The following is a 19,611-nucleotide window of genomic DNA, read 5'->3' on the forward strand; positions in this document are numbered from 1 at the left end:
GTTAATTTTACTTCAAATACTGACCTTTAGGATGGTTCTTGGCCTTCCGATTTTTAACAGATTACAGCACTGGCTAAAGCTTTTCTGTCTTGCAAGTTTAAATTAGCGTGCTGGATGGGGGTGGGGGTGGGGTTTACCCCGTGTTGTAACACTTTAACTCTGATTTCTCTGCAGAGATGCTGTCAGACCTGCTGAACATTTCCAGGACATTCCTGTCTTAGATTTCTGGTTTACGAAATCTGCAGTTGTCTTGACTTTCTTATGTGTATCATTGGCAGCCATGGCTGAAGTGCTGGAGGACAGGAAGGCAGCTAATGTTTTTACATTATTTGCAATACGGCTGCAAGGAAAACCCAGGGAACTACAGACCAGTGAGTTTGATGTCAAGGATGGGTGAGTGTTTGTAGGAGATTCTGAGAGGCAGGATTTACATGCATTTGAAAAGGCAAGGACTGATTAGGGATATTCAGCACGGCTTTTTGTCTGGAAATCCATGTCTCACAAACTAGATTGCAGTTTTTGAAGAGGTGATCGGAAAGATAGATGAAGTTAAAGCAGCGGACGTTGTCTATGTGGACCTCAGTGAGGCCCAACAAAGTTCCTCATGGTAGCCTGGTTCATAATGTTACATCACAGGCGATCAGTGAGAGCTAGCCAATTAGACACAAAATTGCCTTAACAATAGGAGGTAGATGATGCTGGGAGAGATGTGTTGTCCAAATTGAAGGCCCGTGACCAGTGGTGTGCCACAAGGAACAGTCTGCTGCTGTTCATTATTTTTGTAAATGATTTAGATGAGAATATAGGAACTATGGATAGTAAGTTCGTAGACAAACCCCACACAATTGATGTTAATAGTGGACAGTAAAGAAGGTTACCTTAGAGAAGAATGAGATCGTGATCAACTGGGAAATTAGGCTGAGGATTGGAATGTAGAGCTTCATGCAGATAACTGTGAGGTGTTGCATTTTTTTAGACAAACGAGGGCAGTATTTATACAGTTAACGGTAGGGCATTGGGGATTGTATTCGAACAGAGAGACCCAGGGTGCAGGTACATAGTTCCTTGAAAGTGGAGTCGCAGATAGACAGTGTTGTGAAGAAGGCGTTAGGCACACTTACCCACATCAGTCAGAGCATTGAGTCCAGAAATTGGAACATCATGTTGTGGCTGTACAAGGCCAAATTTGGAGTACTGAGTACAATTATTGTCGCCCTGCTGTCGGAAGGATGTTATAATCTGGAAAGGGGACAAAGTATCTAAAATGATGTGATGGAGACGGGAGGTTTTGAGATACATGGAGAGGCAGAGATTTTGTTCCTTTTGCGTAGGAGGCTGAGGGGTGACCTTACAGAGGTTTATAAAATCATGAGTGACATGGATAGGATAAATAGACAAGGTCTTTTGCCCAGGGTGGGGGTGTCCAAAATCAGAGATGATAAGTTTATGGTGAGAGGGAAGAGATTTAAAAGAGATCTAAGGGCAGCTGTTTCTCACAGAGATTGGTGTATAAATGTAGCGAGCTGTCAGAGGAAGAGGAATTGGTGAATGCAATAATAACAATTGAAAGACAATCTGATGTGTTAATGAAAAGGGAAGGTTTGGAAGTTTAGGAAACCTGGTGAGCGTGGATGAGTTGGGCCAAAGGGTCTGTTTGCATGTTGTATGACTATAAGAGTCTATGACTCGAGGACTGCTCTTTCATCACTAATTCTTCATTGCACTCAATTATTTTCCAAGTCAAAACTCCTCTGTAAATACTTTCAATGATACAACTCGCTGAACTTTCTTAAATACAGAATTCCTGGCATTGTTATGGTGCTGTACACCACAGCAGTAGCAGCAGTTGAAACAACATTATATTGATACACAATCTGTAACGTTTTGGCTGGGATATTCCCTCAGTCGACCATTTCCACCAAGCTGACAACTCTGACATTTCCCTGGGAATGTGGAAAATTACTCAGCTACGTCCAATTCTCAAAGAGAGAAATAGTTACAATCTGCCTAATTATCACACCATCAGTGTCTTCACTAAAGACAAATTAGTGGGTTTTTTTCTGACAGAGCTGTCAAGCAGCACAGAAATAACCTGCTCAGTGTGGTATCTGATAGGTCCCCATGTGGAGATGGTGCTGTTGTGGAAATGTCACTGGATTACTAATCCAGACCAGGTTGATGGTCTGGCAGCTGGTGGATTAAAACAATTAATAAAATATTCAGAATTAAAATCTGGTGTCAGTAACAGTGACCTTGAAGCCAATGTCGATTGTAAACATCTATTTCCTCCCCCAATGTACTTTCAGGAAGTGAATCTCCCGTGCTTTCCTGGTCTGGCCTAAAAGCGACTCCAGACACACGACTTGTGATAAACTCTTCAAAGGTCTCTAAAACAGACAAGCAAGGCACTCAAATGTATCAAACTGCTCCGAGACTTGGAAGGATAAAACCGACAGAAAACTCGGTATTGGAAAAGGGAATGGGAAACACAACCCTGTTGACACTGCAGAGACATCCTTCTTAACATCTGAGATCCTCTGACAGCTGTACTCCAGCTGTCTCCTGATGCCTTTAGTGTCCAGAAATCCTTATTTATATTCAATGTCCTGGCTTCCACAGCCTTATGTGGGAGAGAATTCCCCAGATTCATCAGTCTGCGAGTGCAGTCATTTATTATCATCTTAATGCAGAGTGACCTGCCTGCACCTAATACTGTGGCTCCTTGTTTTATACGTCCCAACCAGGGGAATTACCATCCCTGCTTCCAATCTGTCTCGCCCAGTCTGAGTTTTATATATTTCATTGATATCTCCATTCGTTTTCCGAAAGCCCATGGATTACAGGCCCAATCCAGTCAATGCAAAAGTTGCCTCACAACAAGCAAGTGATCGGAGAGATCAGTCTGGTCATCCTTCACTGCTCTCCCTCAATGTTAATTTTGTTCTTTATGAGGTACGGAGACCAAATCTCACACAATACTGCACAATGTTCGAGATGGGGTCTCACCAAAGCCCTGTACAGCTGCAGTAAGACACCCTTACTCCTGGACTTTAATCTCGCTGAAATGAAGGTCAACACAATATTTATCTTCCTAACTGCTTTCTTTCCTGCAATATTGCTGTCAGTAACTGGTGTACAAGGAGATCCAGGTCCTTTTCAATGTTACAGCTCTCCTCTTGTTGGGTCTGTGTTCACTGGTCAGTGTGCCAATGCCATTCCCAGTATTGACTTCTGGGTTCAGAACTCACTGCCCTGCATGGTCCTCAGAGGGCTGCACAGAAGAAACAAAGAGAGAACATAAATCCTTTTAAAGATGTTTCAACGAATCCGTTTTCAAATGATAGGTTGCTGTTCTATTGTTCCCATCAAAATGCACACCGTCACCTCCATCCCTTTTGCACTCCATCTGCCACGTATTTGCCCATTCACTCCACTTATCTCAATCACCTTGTAGATTTTCTACATCCTCCTCACCCACGCACAATCCGACCTCGTTTAGTGCATGCATCAGTTTTGCGAATATTGCATTTGGTTCCCTCAACTAAATGTTTGACATGCATTGGGAACAGCTCAGACCCAAGCACCGATCCTTGTGACACACCATGTTCCTTCCGCTTCAAAACATATTGCTTTATTCATGTTCACTGTTTCCTGTCAGCTCTCTTATTCTAAAACCATGTTGATATTTTAGCCCCAATCCTGTAACAATTAATTTTGCATACTAGGCCAGAGTCTGTACCAAGATCTTTCTGAAAATCCAAATGCATTCATCCATTGCTTCTCCGTATGTATCAACCAGTCATTTTCTCAAATATGATTCCCATTTCATGTTGACCCAATACATAACATCTATGAGCATCAATAAGATCAGGGCTGATCATTTCATGGCCTCAGTTCCACAGACCCGTCCGCTCTCCATTACCCATTGTTTCTTTAATGCTCAAAACATTATCTATCTGACCTTCAAAAACATTCAATGATAAAGTCTGAACTACTTCAGTGGGCAGGGAATTCCAATGATTAACAATCTTCTTGGTCAAGAAGTTCCTTCTCAATTCAGTCCTAAATCTGTTCCACCTAATTTTGAGATTTTGCCCTCTTACCGAAGTTGCGCCTGCTACTGGAAACATCCTCTCTGTTTCTATCCTGTCTATTCCAATCATAATCATATATGTTTCTATCTGATCCTCCCACATTATTTCAAATTCCAATCATTATATAATTCCAGTCCACGCAGTCTCTCCACATAAGGCAACCCCCTCAACTCCAGAACCAACCGAGCAAACCTCCTCTGCATCCATTGTAGCCAGGACATCCTTTCTCAAGTAAGGAGACCATAACTGCACACAGCATTGCAGGTGTGAACTCCCCAGCACCCTGTACAGCTGCAACATAATCTCCCTGTGTTTAAACTCAATCCTTTTCACAATGAAGGACACAATTCCATTTGCCTTGTTAATTATTTGTTGCACCTGCAGGCCAACTTCTGTGATCCATGCACCTTGACATCCAGGTCCCTCTGCACAGGCGCATGCTGCATTTTTTACCATTCAAATAATAGTCCTTTTTTACTGGTATTCCAACCAAAATGGATGACTTCACATTTATTATAATTGTACTCCATCTGCCAGATCTTTGCCCATTCACTTTTATTATTTATGTCCCATTGAAAAGTTTATCAGCCCTCTGCACACTTTGCTCTGCCACTCATTTTAGTATAATCTGCTATCGTTGAGACACAACACGTGGTCCCCAACTCCAAAACGTCGATGTAAGCTGTGAATAATCGCGGTCCCAGCATCGAACCCAGAGGCACACCACTACTTACTGATCAGTAACCAGAGAATCACTCATTTATTCCCACTCATTGCTTCCTGTTATTTAAAATCCTCGATCCATGCTAATACATTACCTGTTTTGCCATGCATCTTTACCTTACGCAGCAGCTTTTTATAGTGCCACTGTGTCGAATGCCTTTTGTTAATCTCGGTACACCACATCTATTGGGTCTCCGTGGTCATAATGTCTTCATAGATTTCTAGTAAATTAGTTAAGCATAACCTGCCTTTAATGAACAAATGCAGTGTCTGTCAAAGGCAACAGGTTCTGGCTAGATGCATGCTATTTTTTTCCTTAATTACATATTTTACCCACTGCACATGTTAGGTTAACCAGTCTATATTTCGCCACTTTTTTCCTGCTTCCCTGTTTAAACTGTGGTGTCTGATTTCCTGTTTTCCAATCTGCTGGAACTGCATCAGAGTCAGGTGAATTTAGAAAAGCTCCACAAATGCATTTGCTATTTCTCCCACCATTCTGTTAGTACCCTGGGATGCATTGCAACAGGTCCTGGAGACTTACCTACCCTTTCGATCCATTAGCTTGCCCAACACTCTCTCCATTGTGGGAATGGTTGTTTCCAGGTCCTCACCTCCCTTCCTCCCTTTGACAATTACTGGCATGTTATTGGTGTCCTTCACTGTGAAGACCGACTAAATATCTGTCCCATTCCTCGGCATTTCCTCATATCCCATTACTGAAACTCCTTTCTCACCCTCTAAATGACCAATGCTTACCTGAGCCACTCTTTTCATTTTATATATTTATGGAATATTTTGCTATCAGTCTTTATATTCTGAGGTAGTTTACTCTCATAATGTATCGATTTTATGTTTCTTGATAGTTTTTTTTTGTTGCTCTTTTGACCTTTAAAGTTTTCCCAATCTTCTAGTTTCGCACTGGTCTTTGCCATTATTTATGCCATTTATTTTAATTTGATTGCCTCCGTTATTTACTGAGACATCCATGGCAGCTTATCCTTTTTCCTACAGTCCCTCCATTTAACTGTTATATGCTGTTGCCAAGCACTTGAAAAAATGGCTTTGAAAGCCATCCACTGTTCATATACACTTCCACCGTAAAGTATTTGCTTCCAGTTAACTTTAGCCAACTCTTCCCTCATCCTATTGTTGTCTACTTTGTTTAAGCACAGGACCCTGTTATTGGACTTTACCTTCTCACCTTCCATCTCTATTCTAAACTCAACCATACTTTCAGTCCCAATAATTTCTCCCAAAACATTTATTTATTAATTTCATTCTTTTTCTCTCGAGACTTAGGCTTTCCAGTCTTCCTGGGAAGATTTGATTTGTTTTCTTCGGTGAAGACATAACTGAAATAATTCCTTCATAGTTCTGCTATTGCTCTGTTCTCTCTCTCCTTCCTCTGCGTTCAGACTGCAATGAAGCTGCTCTTGTATCCTCTTACCTTTTCCATTGACAGTTCACTCTAATAATTCTTGTCAATATCTTCAGAAACCCATCAAATCATGTCCACACCTTACTTGTTGGGGGAGAGGATTAGCTAACCAGTAAAAACCATGATATGGAGTCGCTGGTTTTGAACTTGTTTGGACAAGGTCAAAAATCTAACGACACCAGGTTAGAGCCCAATGGGTTTATTTATAAACACAAGGTTTCATTGCGCTGCTCCTTCATCAGGTGTAAGAGAGGAAGACCTTAAACACAGACGTTATAAGGAAAAGATGAAAGGGTTGTTCAACTTGTGCACATGGATTGTCCACACAACTGAGATGGCTCTTAAATACTTAAACAGTTAGAATGAGGATGCAAATTTGATTGCTTATTATGCAAATCACAGAATTTATTTCGAGTCACTGGCTGGAGATAATTTCAGGTAAATGAAGTAACACTTGCGGTCAGACAATGTATTCTAAGCGTGAGACCTTGTCTGGATGCTGTCTGTGTCCTCACCTGGAGTCAGACTGGTTTATAGGAGTTTATAAAATATCACATTGATGGACTGAATACAAATTGTATGTTTTTGGAACTAAATAAAATGTATCTGCAAATACAAATGGTCAAATGCAAATTCTCCCCGCAAATTTATATGTGCATGCGTGTGTGTGCGTATGTGTGAGAGAGGGGCGAGTCTGTGTGAAGGGGAGAGAGAGAGAGAGAGAGAGACTGTGTACGTGTGAGAGAGTGAGGGGGATTGTGTGTGTGTGTGAGTGCAGGAGTGAGAGCGAGAGGCTGTGTGTGCATGCGTGCGTGTGATAGTGTGGAGTGAGCATGTGAGAGAGAGGGAGAGTGAGATTGTGTGTGGAGCGGATAGGGAGAGTGTCCATCAGTGTAAATAATGGGGAGAGTGAGAGAGTGTGTGTGGAGCGGATAAGGAGAGTATCCATCAGTGTATGAAACGGGGAGAGTGAGAGTATGTGCTTGTCCAGGCGAAAACACAGACAGATAAAGCTCATCCCTTCCACCCCTCCCCCCCCCCCACTCCGTGGATTCAGAGAGTCACCTCTCTGCAGCATCTGCCCCATTTGGTGTCCATGTTACAGACCCAGTTACAGTAACGACAGTCCCCATACTCCATCCAGAGTTGGGTCAGCAAATCCTCAGGTCTCTCTGAATGTCTGACGCACCTCACAGCACAACCTCCAGCAAACCATCCCCAGCCCCTCCACTAACGTTTCAAAAGCAGGAGTCAGACAGAAGCCTCTCAGCTAAAAGCGAGATGCCTGTTCCTTAATAATTATACTCGAGGATTTTCCTCATGTAACTGACCACACGATCAACTTGTTTGAGACAAACAGGCGTTCCGTGGGCAGGCGCATACCAAGTTTCAAACACGTGAGTCAGAGCTGCTGGAAAACTCCTGTCCATGGGACACACCGGGAAGTGAACAACAACCTGACACACACCATTTCAATGTTTCTGAGCTTCACAATGCCAGCACTCGATGCATGAGGGATTCAAAAACTAAGGCTAGGGAAAGATACAGAAAAAAGCAAATAATTTATTAACTGATAACTTGCTGAAAATATGGATAAGGAGATGGGGGCATTGGAATAACGGGATAAGGGAGACAATGATGGGTCCAATCCCAATAAAGCAAACATTGAATGGAGACATTGCCAGGTCCGCTAGAATGGTCAATCACCTGAAATTCTGAATCTGCTTCACAGAACCAGCCAGACTCCATAAACTGGGGTTAGGAAACGGCTAATATGGAGAGCTGTGTAGGCCGTGCTAGTGGATTACTCAATAAACTGGATTATCTGCACAGCATGGGGAGCACTGAAAAACTTTGCCAGGATATAAACCCTCTACCTTCACTCTCTGCCTCCTACCTTTGAGCCAGTTTTGTATCCACATGGCTTTCATATGAACCAACTGTGTTAAACAGATGACCATGCACAATGTTATTCAACGCCTTACTGAAGTCCGTATCGACAATGTACACCACTCTATCTCAATCTTTTTAGTCGCTTCTTCAAAAAACATCTCAGTTAAGTCAGTGAGACACAATATTGCTTGCACAAAGACATGTTGACTATCCCTAATCAGTCGTTACCTTTCAAAATGCGTGAAAATCCAATGACTCTTAATCACCTCCAACAACTTACCCACCACTGACGTCAGGCTCACTAACGTTTTCTTTTCACCCTTCTTAATTCCTTTAAGTAGTGGCACCACGTTAGACAACCTCCAGTCTTCGGACACTTTACTTGTGGCTAATAATGATAGCAAGGTGGCCAGAAATCACTTCCCTAGCTTCCCACAGAGTTCGAGCGTACATCTAATAAAAGCCAGGATATTTTCCTGCCTTTTCATGTTTTAAGACCTCCAGCAGTTCCTCTGTAATACAGACACTTTACAAAATGTCAATACTTTTTTCCCAATTTCTCTAGCTTCCATATCCTCCTGCACAGTAAACACTGATACAAAATATTTGTTTAGTCCCACCCCCATTTCCTGTGGTTCTGCACATGGACAGATTTGCTGTTATTTAAGGATGTCCTATTCTCTCCCTCGTTACTCTTTTGTCCTTAACGTATTTGTAGAATTCCTTTGGAGTCTTCTTAACTCTATTTGCCAAAGCTATCACATGTCCCCTTGTTATGCTCCCAATTTCCTGCAAGTATACTCTTGTTGCCTTCCGACACTTCTCGTGATTCACTTTAAATCAGGAATTAAGAGTGTCATGATGATCATTCCGATTGATGGAAAAATTGATCTGGTTCACTGACACGCTTTAAGGAAACAAACTGCCATTCTTACCTGGTCTGGCCTACACGTGACTCCAGACACACAGCAATGTGGTTGACTGCCAACTGCCCTCTGAGCAATTAGGGACGGGTAATAGATGCTTGCCTAGCCAGGGATGCCCTCATCCCGTGAATGAATTAAGAAAACAACCCTCAATTCCTGCTGTCTATACCTGACATATGCTTCCCTTTTTTCCGTCACCAGAACATCAACTTCTCCAATCCTCCAGCATTCCTTACACGTAGCAGCCTTACCCTTGACCCTAACAGGGCCATAATATCTCTGTACTACTGACATCTCATTTTTGAAGGCTTCCCACTTCCCAACTGATCCCACTTTATGAGAATATCTGTCCCAATCGTATTTGGAAAATTCTTAGTTCATATCGTTAAAATTGGTTTTCAACAATTTAGAACTTTAAGTTTTAGACCTGCTTCATCCATTTCCATCTCTATTTTAAAACTAATATAATTATGATGACTTGCCATAAAGTGCTAACGCAATGATGCCAAAACCACCCCCTCCCCACTGCCTTAATTCCCAAGGTTACGGTGACGTTTTGCTCCTTCTCAGTGATGGAGAGCATTGGTCAAGCAGCTGCAGCGTTGTAACTGGGATTTGGGTTAGCAGAGTCTTCGGCTCACTGGTTTGAATCGAATAATAATTTGTCTCAATGCCATTTTCATTGAGTGTGACAGAGGGATTATCTGCACGATGCTGAGCTAGATTCTTCGTGCTATCTTATCGGCGTCACCTCATTAACTACCCACCCCACCCCATGGAGTCCCTCTCATTCAATACCAGCCCGTTTCTCCCACCCATCAAAGTTGGAGGTAATCACCATCACCCGCATGCCCCTTGGTATTCCGTGATTTTTGGCACTGGTGCCATCTTTAAAAGGCCAATGGGCACATAGTTGAGCTTTCTCAGGCTGGCACTGCCCTGCACAATTTATCCTGACCATGGCAGATAAGGGGCAATTACATCATGGTTTGTTGACAGGGGCACGGAGGTTCTGGTCGATGGGCGAGTACAGAAGGGGACCATTCTCTTCCCGCGGGGGCCACACCACTAGACACAGCGAGCATGGTCTGGGCTCACCACCCAGCATGCAGCACCATCCCTCTCTCTCTCTCTCTCTCTTTTTCTTTTCCCTCTACTCTAACTCCCTCACTAATAGCACTGGATGGATAAAACACTGTTGACTGACTCCCTCTGGACACGTCACGATTCCCCCCCCCCACCCACCTACATCAGCACTAACAGCAGGGTCACCCACTCTCACACTCACTCCAACATTCACCGTCTCCTAATACAGGACAAACAGCTCGGAATAGGACACAAAGCGTGAAGCTGGGTTTCCCCACCCCACTCATTTACCTGTGTGTCTGTATTTGACTCTGTGGGTATCTATACGTGGGTGCAGGTCTGACAGTCTCTGTGGTGTTTAAAACGACACAATCTCTCCATCAGCTAGCCTCCCCACCCTACTGCAGTGACAGTGGCAGACAGTGAAAACCTTCGAGAATTCAGTCTGGGAGGGAGAGACGGAAGCAGCTCACAGCACTATCCAAACAGACAACACCATCAACACGTACACCTTCCCCCCCAACCCCCTCTACCCACCACACCCTCCCACACACAATGCTGATAGGAGGAGGGTTCTAAATATACTTAGGCCTGAAAGAATAGAAATGCTAGCCTCCAAGTGAACCATTTTGTCAGGAGATGAGATGAATTGATTTCTCATTCTGTGACATGCAATGCTTAAAACCTATGTGAGAAAGTATTGAAAAGTCCCAAAATAGGTCCAGTAATGTTGGTAATGACACAGGAACAACATTATTTAGTATCAGACAAAACTGCTCTCTGCTTCCAAAGATATTATTTGAAAAATCAAACGACCATGCAATTTGTCAGATTCACTATTGTCTTCTCAGAGTTAAAAACGGTGACACCGATGCAGTGGTGTGGGTAGTCCAGCAGAGGGAGGTATTGTATGAATCTAATCACAAAACTCAGAGGCGATCACTGCTGCCTCACAGCACCAGGCACCCAGGCTCATGTCCACCCTCAGGCGACTGTCTGTGTGGAGTTTCACATTCTCACGTGTTTTGGGTGTTCTGGTTTCCACCCACAGTCAAACGTTGTTGATGTTAGGTGAATTGGACATGCTAAATTGTCCATAGTGGCGAGGGATGTGTAGGTTAGGGGAATTAGTCATGGGTAAGCGTAGGATAGCATTTGAACGGGGCTGGGTGGGTTACGCTTCGAAGGGTCAGTGTGGACCTGTTGGGTCGAAGGGTCTGTTTCCACACTGGAGCGATTCAATGCACTCTATGAACAACAGGGACAGGCGGAGAGAGAGGAGGAGGAAGACTTTGATTCCAAGTTCAACTCTATTTACTTCAAAAACAACTTTGCACAGAGATACAAACAGAAGTACACACAAACTCAAATACTGACACTAACATACATAACACATGCCCACAGAGATATGCACGTAGATATGGACATTTACACACAAACACACAAACATAACCCCATATACAGGCACACACAGTCTTTAATACAGAGATATATACACTTTTTTAGAATAGTTGATTAGATTACTTACAGCGTGGAAACAGACCCTTCGGCCCAACAAGTCCACACCGACCCACTGAAGCGCAACCCACCCAGACCCATTCCCCTAACACAATGGGCAATTTGGCATGGCCAATTCACCTAACCTGCACATTTGTTTTGGATTGTAGGAGGAAACTGGAGCACCCGGAGGAAACCCACGCAGATACAGGGAGAATGTGCAGGGAAAATTAATTAATTTTTAGTTAATAAGTTATCATTGGTTAGTCAGAGAAGGCAGGAGAATGGGGTTCAGAAATACTTTAGCCGTGATCAAATGTCATGGCAGAAAAGATGGGCTGAATGGACTCATTCTGCTCCAGTGTTCATTGCTCATATGATCTTTCCTGGAATTGTCTTTCCATGAGGTCAATGGAGACTGAATTTGATAAGTATTTGGTTGAGGAGAGTTAATGGGAATGTGGACAGGTTTGAGGGGCTGATGGATCGATACTTGTTTCTAATTGTTGACTCCTTATACATCAAAAGAGTGGTGATTGGTTTGAGGGGAACACATTTTGAGAATAAGGACCTTTCCATTTCAGACTGAGGCAGGGATGCTTCTTTCTCTTTGGGGTTGTGTAATCTGTGGTGTTCTCATCCCGAGGGAGCAGTGAAGACTGGATTACAGAAAACACTCAAGGTTCAGTTCCAAAGAACTTTGATGAACTAGAGAATCCATGTTTATTGGGAACAGAGAGAAAAGGAGTGTTTAGTTACAATCACATCAACAATGCACATTCCAAATGGTGCAACAGGCTCAAGGGGCTGAATGGCCAGCTGCTGCTCCTAACACGTGTTCTCTAAAGCACTCCGTAATGTTACAGAGGTAAAGAAAGATCCCATTCAGCCTGTCAGCATCGTTATAATGAGACAGAAGGAGTCAATTCTGCCCTCTAAGTATTTAATCATGAATAGATTGAAGTCATTCAGCCCACTAAGTACATTACACAGTGTAGGATGAGGCCATCCAACCTTTCTAGCCTGCTGCCTAACAGCATGGGAAATCCAGTTAACTATCAGGGAATAAACAGTCGGGATATTCAGGATGTAAAGTTGTAACTGTGTGGAGTTCCTCGGGGATCAGTGTGAGATTATCAGCTATTTACAATCAATACTAATGACTTGGATGCGAGAACTGATTGTCTTGGAGCTGAGTTAGCTCATTCACCACGAGAGTCATTTAACTGGACATGGAGACTCTGCAATGGGAAGAGACTCGCGAGGTTAGTGAGCAAAACCTTGGCAGAAAACAGTATAATGTGGGTTAAGAGAAGTCAGTGGTGTGTTGAACAGAGAAAATAACAGTAACCTACTTAAATGGAGAGAAAATTGTAAAACTCATTGGTACAGAAGGATTAGTGCATTCCGAAACATGAGCCACATAAACCTAGTCAGCAGATTCAGTCAATAATTAGAAAAGGGTATCGAATCTTGCTGTTTTATGTCAAGGCTATTGGGTATAATCATTAGGATGTATTACTGCATTTGTACATGACAATGCTGAGACTACATCTGATGCATAAACTGAAAGAAAAATATGCAATTGTTTTAGAAGCTATTCACTGATGTTTCACTTTATTCTTTGCTAGAATGAAGGCCTGATGGAATCATAATGTTAGACAGCACGGAAACAGACCCTTCAGTCCAGATTATCTGTACCAACCAGATATTCGAATCTGATGTAGCAATCTTTGACAGTGTTAGCCCAATAATCCTCTAAATGGTTCTTATTCACATGCCTTTCCATTGCCTCTTAAATGTTGTAATTGTGCCAGCCTCCATCACTTTCATTTCCAGCTCATTCCGTACACACACTACCCTCTTTGCAGAAAAGTTACTCCTGCAGGTATCTTTGTAATCTTGCCACTCTTACCTTATATCTATGCCCTCTGGTTTGGACTCCTCCGCCCTTGGAAAATAACCATATTCATGCCCCTCATGGCCTCTCCAAGGTCAGGGCACTTCAGGCCTGAGGATATGAGATGTTCACATTGAACCATAAAGGGCCCTCAGGAGAATGTACTGGGCGTTGCTGAGGAATGACTGAATAAAACAAAGGATTTAATTTAATAAAACATTATATGTATTTTAACACAGTACTTTGAAGATATGAATTTAATGTACAATAATTATGATGCCACATATAAAAATATTTACAGATGATAAATTACAAATCACTCCGAAATGGAGAAGATAACAGGGATGGAGTATGTATTCAGGGGAATGATTAACCAGACATTACATGGTTCACGTTGGTGTTCAAGTAACATTATTATATGTTTCAGCTCAGAGAGGAAGAAAATGTAACTTGTCTGAGAAGCCACAGCCATTGCTCCATCACTTTACTTTTTCATCTCGACAATAACATATGGAACATAGAACATGGTACAATATAGCGCATAACAGGCCCTTCGGCCCTCAATGTTGTTCCGACCTGTGAACTATTCTTATCTCGTCCCTCTACCCTCAACCAAAATCACCCATGTGCTTATCAAAGGATTGTTTAAATCTCCCTGATGTGGCTGAGTTGACTACATTAGCAGGTAGGGCATTCCATGCCCTTACCACTCTCTGCGTAAAGAACCTGCCTCTGACATCTGTCTTAAATCTATCACCCCTAAATTTGTAATTATGTGCCCTCATACAAGCTGACATCATCATCCTAGGAAAAAGACTTTCACTGTCTACCCTACCTAATCCCCTGATCATATCGTATGCCTCTATCAAACCCCCTTTCAGCCTTTCCACATAAGACCTTCCCTCCAGACCAGGCAACATCCTGATAAATCTCCTCTGCACCTTTTCCAATGCTTCCATATCCTTCTTGTAATATGGGGACGAGAACTGTACACAATATTCCAAGTGTGGACTCACCAGCGTTTTGTATAGTTGCAACATAACATTGCTATTCTGGAATACAATTGCTTGTCAAATGAACCCTAACACACCTTACGCCTTTTTAACAGCGAGCAGAAAATCTATCAGTCATCTTTACCACTCATGGAGGATTCCTTTTGAGGATTCATTGGAATCTCCCCACTGCCAGTATGGAAGGTAATTCAGCCAAGTCCAACTATTCCAGGAAGAATCCACATTGCCAGCAGCATCTGTGAGGCAGAATAACAATTGAGAGCATCTCAATTTTCCTTTTGCCATGAAATTAACTATTATCTGGACAAAATTCTTCCAAACTAATATTCTGTAAAGTTTGTTTTTATTTCCGTTTACTTTCAGATGCATGTGTGTGTGTGTCTCAGATTTATAGGAAAATAAATAATGATACACATATCGTCAATGTCCAAACTATCTGTCATTTATCTTTCCATCGTTTCTTTGATAAACTTTGCTTTTGTTTTAGATTAATTATTTTTACAAATTTAATTAACATGCCTGACATATTCCGAACACTGTACCTGACCCGGTATGAGACTGATATCATTTGCCATATCACACACTTGATTACACTGATAATTTGTCGTGACAGATGGAGGAGTGAGAGTAGAAAAAGATATTATGACTCTCCCAACAGGGATAAGGAGAAATTATCTAAGGACCGTGTGAGTTGGACTTTTCTTCCTCACAGGTCTGTGGTACCTGTGTGTTTGCATTTATTCAAAATTGTTTGATGGGCAATTTAGCATGGTCAATCCACTGAAAGCCTTTAGCCTGTGGAAGGAATCTGACGCGCCTGGAGGAAACACTTGCAGACAGGGGGAGAATGTGAAAATTCAATACAAATAGTCTTGAGTGTTGAAGCAAACCAGGCCCCTGGTACTGAGAGACAGTCGTGTTAACCACTGAGACACCATGCGCCCCTCCCCCTCCCCCCCAAACCAGGCCCCTGGTACTGTGAGACAGTCGTGTTAACCACTGAGACACCATGCGCCCCTCCCCCTCCCCCCCAAACCAGGCCCCTGGTACTGTGAGACCGTCGTGCTAACCACTGAGACACCATGCTACTCCCACCCCGCTCACCCAAATGAATCACTGTGCTAGGGATTACTGGGGAAAATGAAAATCTGTAATATAAACAGAAAATAGTGGAAAAACACAGCAGATGAGCCAGTGTCTGGAAAGAGAAGCAGAGTTAGAATATTAAACCTGATATTACCCTATTGGGAAAAAAACTCATATTCGACTCAATAAGTTAAATATGTTTCTGTCTGCTCAGAACCTGTTCTGGTTTCCCAGCACTTTCAACATACTTAGCTTTTCAGACTGTGGATATTTGTCTGATCTGAAAGGGAACAGTGAAGCTGCCATTTCTGTTGGCTCTCGAATATTTGGTTACGGCACCTGAATGAAACATTTGAAAATTTGAGAATGACTACCATTACACATTATGAAAATGGTGAACTCAGTGGCACTGACATCACACAATCAATTATCTGTAAGTAACTAACGGAATTAACGATTTCAGTTGTTACCAATGTCTTGTCATGCTCCTAATGTCACTGGCATCATACTCATCCAGTAAGGTCTTACCTTTCCGAAACTTCAGGTGTGAGTGTGCAAACATACTATATCTTGTTTTTCTTTTAAACAGGATATATTCATCCAGGGTTTTGCAAGGCACTAGCAAGGGCAGAGTTTATTTGTCGTCCCCAGTAGCTCTGGAAATGGCGCCAGAGAGCTGCCCACTTGAAACTCTTAAATCCAAGTAATGCAGATCCACACAGAGCTGCTGTTGGGACATTCCAAGATTTTTAATAACCGATAATGAAGCAAGAACAAATTAGTCTCTAACCAGAATGACATGCAACTTGGAAGATACCTTGCAGAGACTGCTTTTTTTCCATTGTTCCGATTTCCAGTGCAGAATTTTCTCCAATTACAATTAACCACAGTTTTGCTCAGGGACTTTGATTCCACCCTCAGTCAAGTCCTGCTTCGATTGAAAGGGAATTCACTCTGATCTCAGCTTAAATTACATGGGAAGTCAGTTAAAAAAATAGAGAGCAAAAGACAAGAACACTGTTTGTTAGAACAATGTCCTCGCAATATTCAAAAGATAATTCATACATGGTCATACGATTCTGTCAGAAGTTGTTTGTCCTGATTGTGATGAGGCTGTTTGGTTAAACATTGTGTCACACGGACAGGAAGAAGCTCCAGTCTGTACCAATACTGAACAAAACTATCCAGTTCACGGAGCATCGAACAGTGGCAAACATCCTATTGTCTGTTGTTATTGGACATTGATCATTACAAACTCATCATTCACAGATGACCAGTAGAAGCACATAAATCAGCAGATTCCAGCATCTAGTGTGAGAGCAAAAAGCGAAAGGGAAGGTCAGGGGAAGTGGTGTGACACACAGTGCGAGAAGTGTAAAAGGAGATGGTCTGTGGAAGGGTATGTAGCATCAGAATGGGTGATGCAAGGGAAGTAGGAGGGTAAGGAACGAGTAGGAATGGAGGATGAGGTGTGCCAGAAGATGCATCAGTGGCAGGAAAAGCATATAGTTGGAAAAGTGAGATTGATGGACAATCAAACATCACTGTTCATGAAAATTGGGATCTGGTTTCCTTTGAAAATTATGAAATGATTTCTCATACTTTTTTATTAACACTTGATTCTTGTTCATATTGTACAATCACTCTGCATTCCTGTATCTCTCTCAAATCTAGACAGCATTTTCTTTTTCCCCAATGCATTATTCCAACATGATGTCACTTTTTAGAACAATATTCAGAAACGATGGGTCCATGCTCTTTCAATTTGCTTCCAAACCAACGTAGAAATGAGAATGTGAATTGATCTTCTATAGTGTGTTTTTAATGTAGAAATTACTTTAATCTTTATCCTCATCCCTCTAGCTCTTTCAAACAACCTTAATGAATGAGCCTGCATCCATCCTGTACATGAAAAGAAAAATCTGCAGCTGACTATTGCAGCGAATTTCTTACAGAATAAGCTGCAGGTCCACATCAAATTGAACTTTCGCAGTGCACAGTGCCAAACCCTATTCCAAAATTAATGGTATACAAGTCTTATGAATAATACATGCAGAGGGGTGGAGTGTAAATGCAGAATTCAGCTCCATTTCCAAAATATTATTTCTGGCTTCCTCATAAAAAACCTCAACTGCATCACGCTGTTAATTCACCAAAATATGAAAAGAGACTGGAATTCCCAGTTCTTCCTCTGCAACAGATCTGTAGAACAGGTAGAAGATCAACGTTTGTATCGGATATTCATAAATAGAACATAGAACATAGAATATTACAGCGCAGTACAGGCCCTTTGGTCCTCGATGTTGAGCTACCCTATCATACTAATCTGAAGACCATCCCACCTACACTATTCCATGTACATCCATATGCCTGTCCAATGACGGCTTAAATGCACTTAAATTGGCGAATCTACCACGGTTGCAGGCAAAGCATTCCATACCCTTACTACACTCTGAGTAAATAAACTACCTCTGACATCTGTCGTATACCTATCTCCCCTTACTTTAATGTTGTGTCCCCTCATGTTTGTCGTCCCCATACTTGGAAAAAGGCTCTCCCTGTCCACCCTATCTAACCCTCTGATTTTCTTGTATGTATCTATTAAGTCACCTCTCAACCTTCTTCTCTCTAACGAGAACAGCTTCAAGGCCTCGGCCTTTCCTCGTAAGACATTCCTTCCATACCAGGCAACATTCTCCTGTAGCCTATCTCTCCACGATTCAGGCTCTCTGCCTTTATTCCTGATGAAAGGCTTTTGCCCGAAACATCGATTTTGATGCTCCTTGGATGCTGCCTGAACTGCTGTGCTCTTCCAGCACCAAACATGCAGAATCTGGTTTCCAGCATCTGCAGTCATTGTTTTTACCTTGTTGATTTTAACCCTACTGCGAATCCTCTTGCAAGGATGCCTGCCTTGAAGAAGTTGTCCTCCTCTCTCTACAAGAATCTCAGGGAGTCCCTCTCCCACTGCAACTCCCAGGTCATTTCCTCTGCTCTGAAGCTCTTCAACCATGTCATGAAACAAACTTGCTACCACAGCCACATTTGCTTCCTCAGTGCCTGCCTCCATAACCAACTCATCCCACATGGACTCTGGACCACCTTTAAACCAGCAGAGTTCAGACCCGAACAGGACAAACTGTACAGACTACGGATTCAAAAACACCAGCAACAGTTCTTCTTCAAGATCCTCCCATCCACACTTGCAGCAATGCTCTGGCACCTAACCTCTCTCCAGTCAGCCCTGCCTCAGCTGAGGGCCACACTCTCTCAGAATTGCAAAGGACCCACTCTGTACTACATCCTCAGAAGAGTTCATACTCTCAACAAACAGTATTTCAATTCCACCTCAAACAACAAAAACTGTAAGAACAACAAACTTTTATCTACCCACCTCCATAACCAATGCTCCTCAAATATTCCAGACTATTCCCCTGGCCTCAGAAACTGCTCAGACGCCATTAGCCATGCGGCTGATGCAGCTGCCACTCCCACGTTGATTGATGATGTCACTTCCGCCCCCATCATGGCCACTCCCACAACCACTTCCACCCCTCACAATTCCTCATGAATCACACGTGATATCACTTCCGCCCCTCACATCATCACTGATGTCACATTCTCAGTGACTTCCGCCACCCCTACTGCCGTGGTGACCACCACTTCCGCCCCCACCAGCGCCACTCACCTGCATTCTGCTGACATGCCCCCCACAGACCCCACTGTCACTATCCCCTCTACCCAGAACCCCGAGGGGAACACTACCCCTGCTCATGACTCCACCCCCATTCCCGCCCACTCCAGTTACAGGTTCCGCACGCACTCCCAGCTCCACATCCACACCAGATCCAGCTCCCAGCCCTGCCGAGTTTTCTCCATCCCTCAAAACCTCCCCCTCACTGAGGATGAACAAACAGTCCTCAGCAAAGCACCCACCTTCATTCCCCCTCCG

Source organism: Chiloscyllium punctatum, chromosome 14 (assembly GCF_047496795.1).
Source record: "Chiloscyllium punctatum isolate Juve2018m chromosome 14, sChiPun1.3, whole genome shotgun sequence".
NCBI classification, from domain to species: Eukaryota; Metazoa; Chordata; class Chondrichthyes; order Orectolobiformes; family Hemiscylliidae; genus Chiloscyllium; species Chiloscyllium punctatum.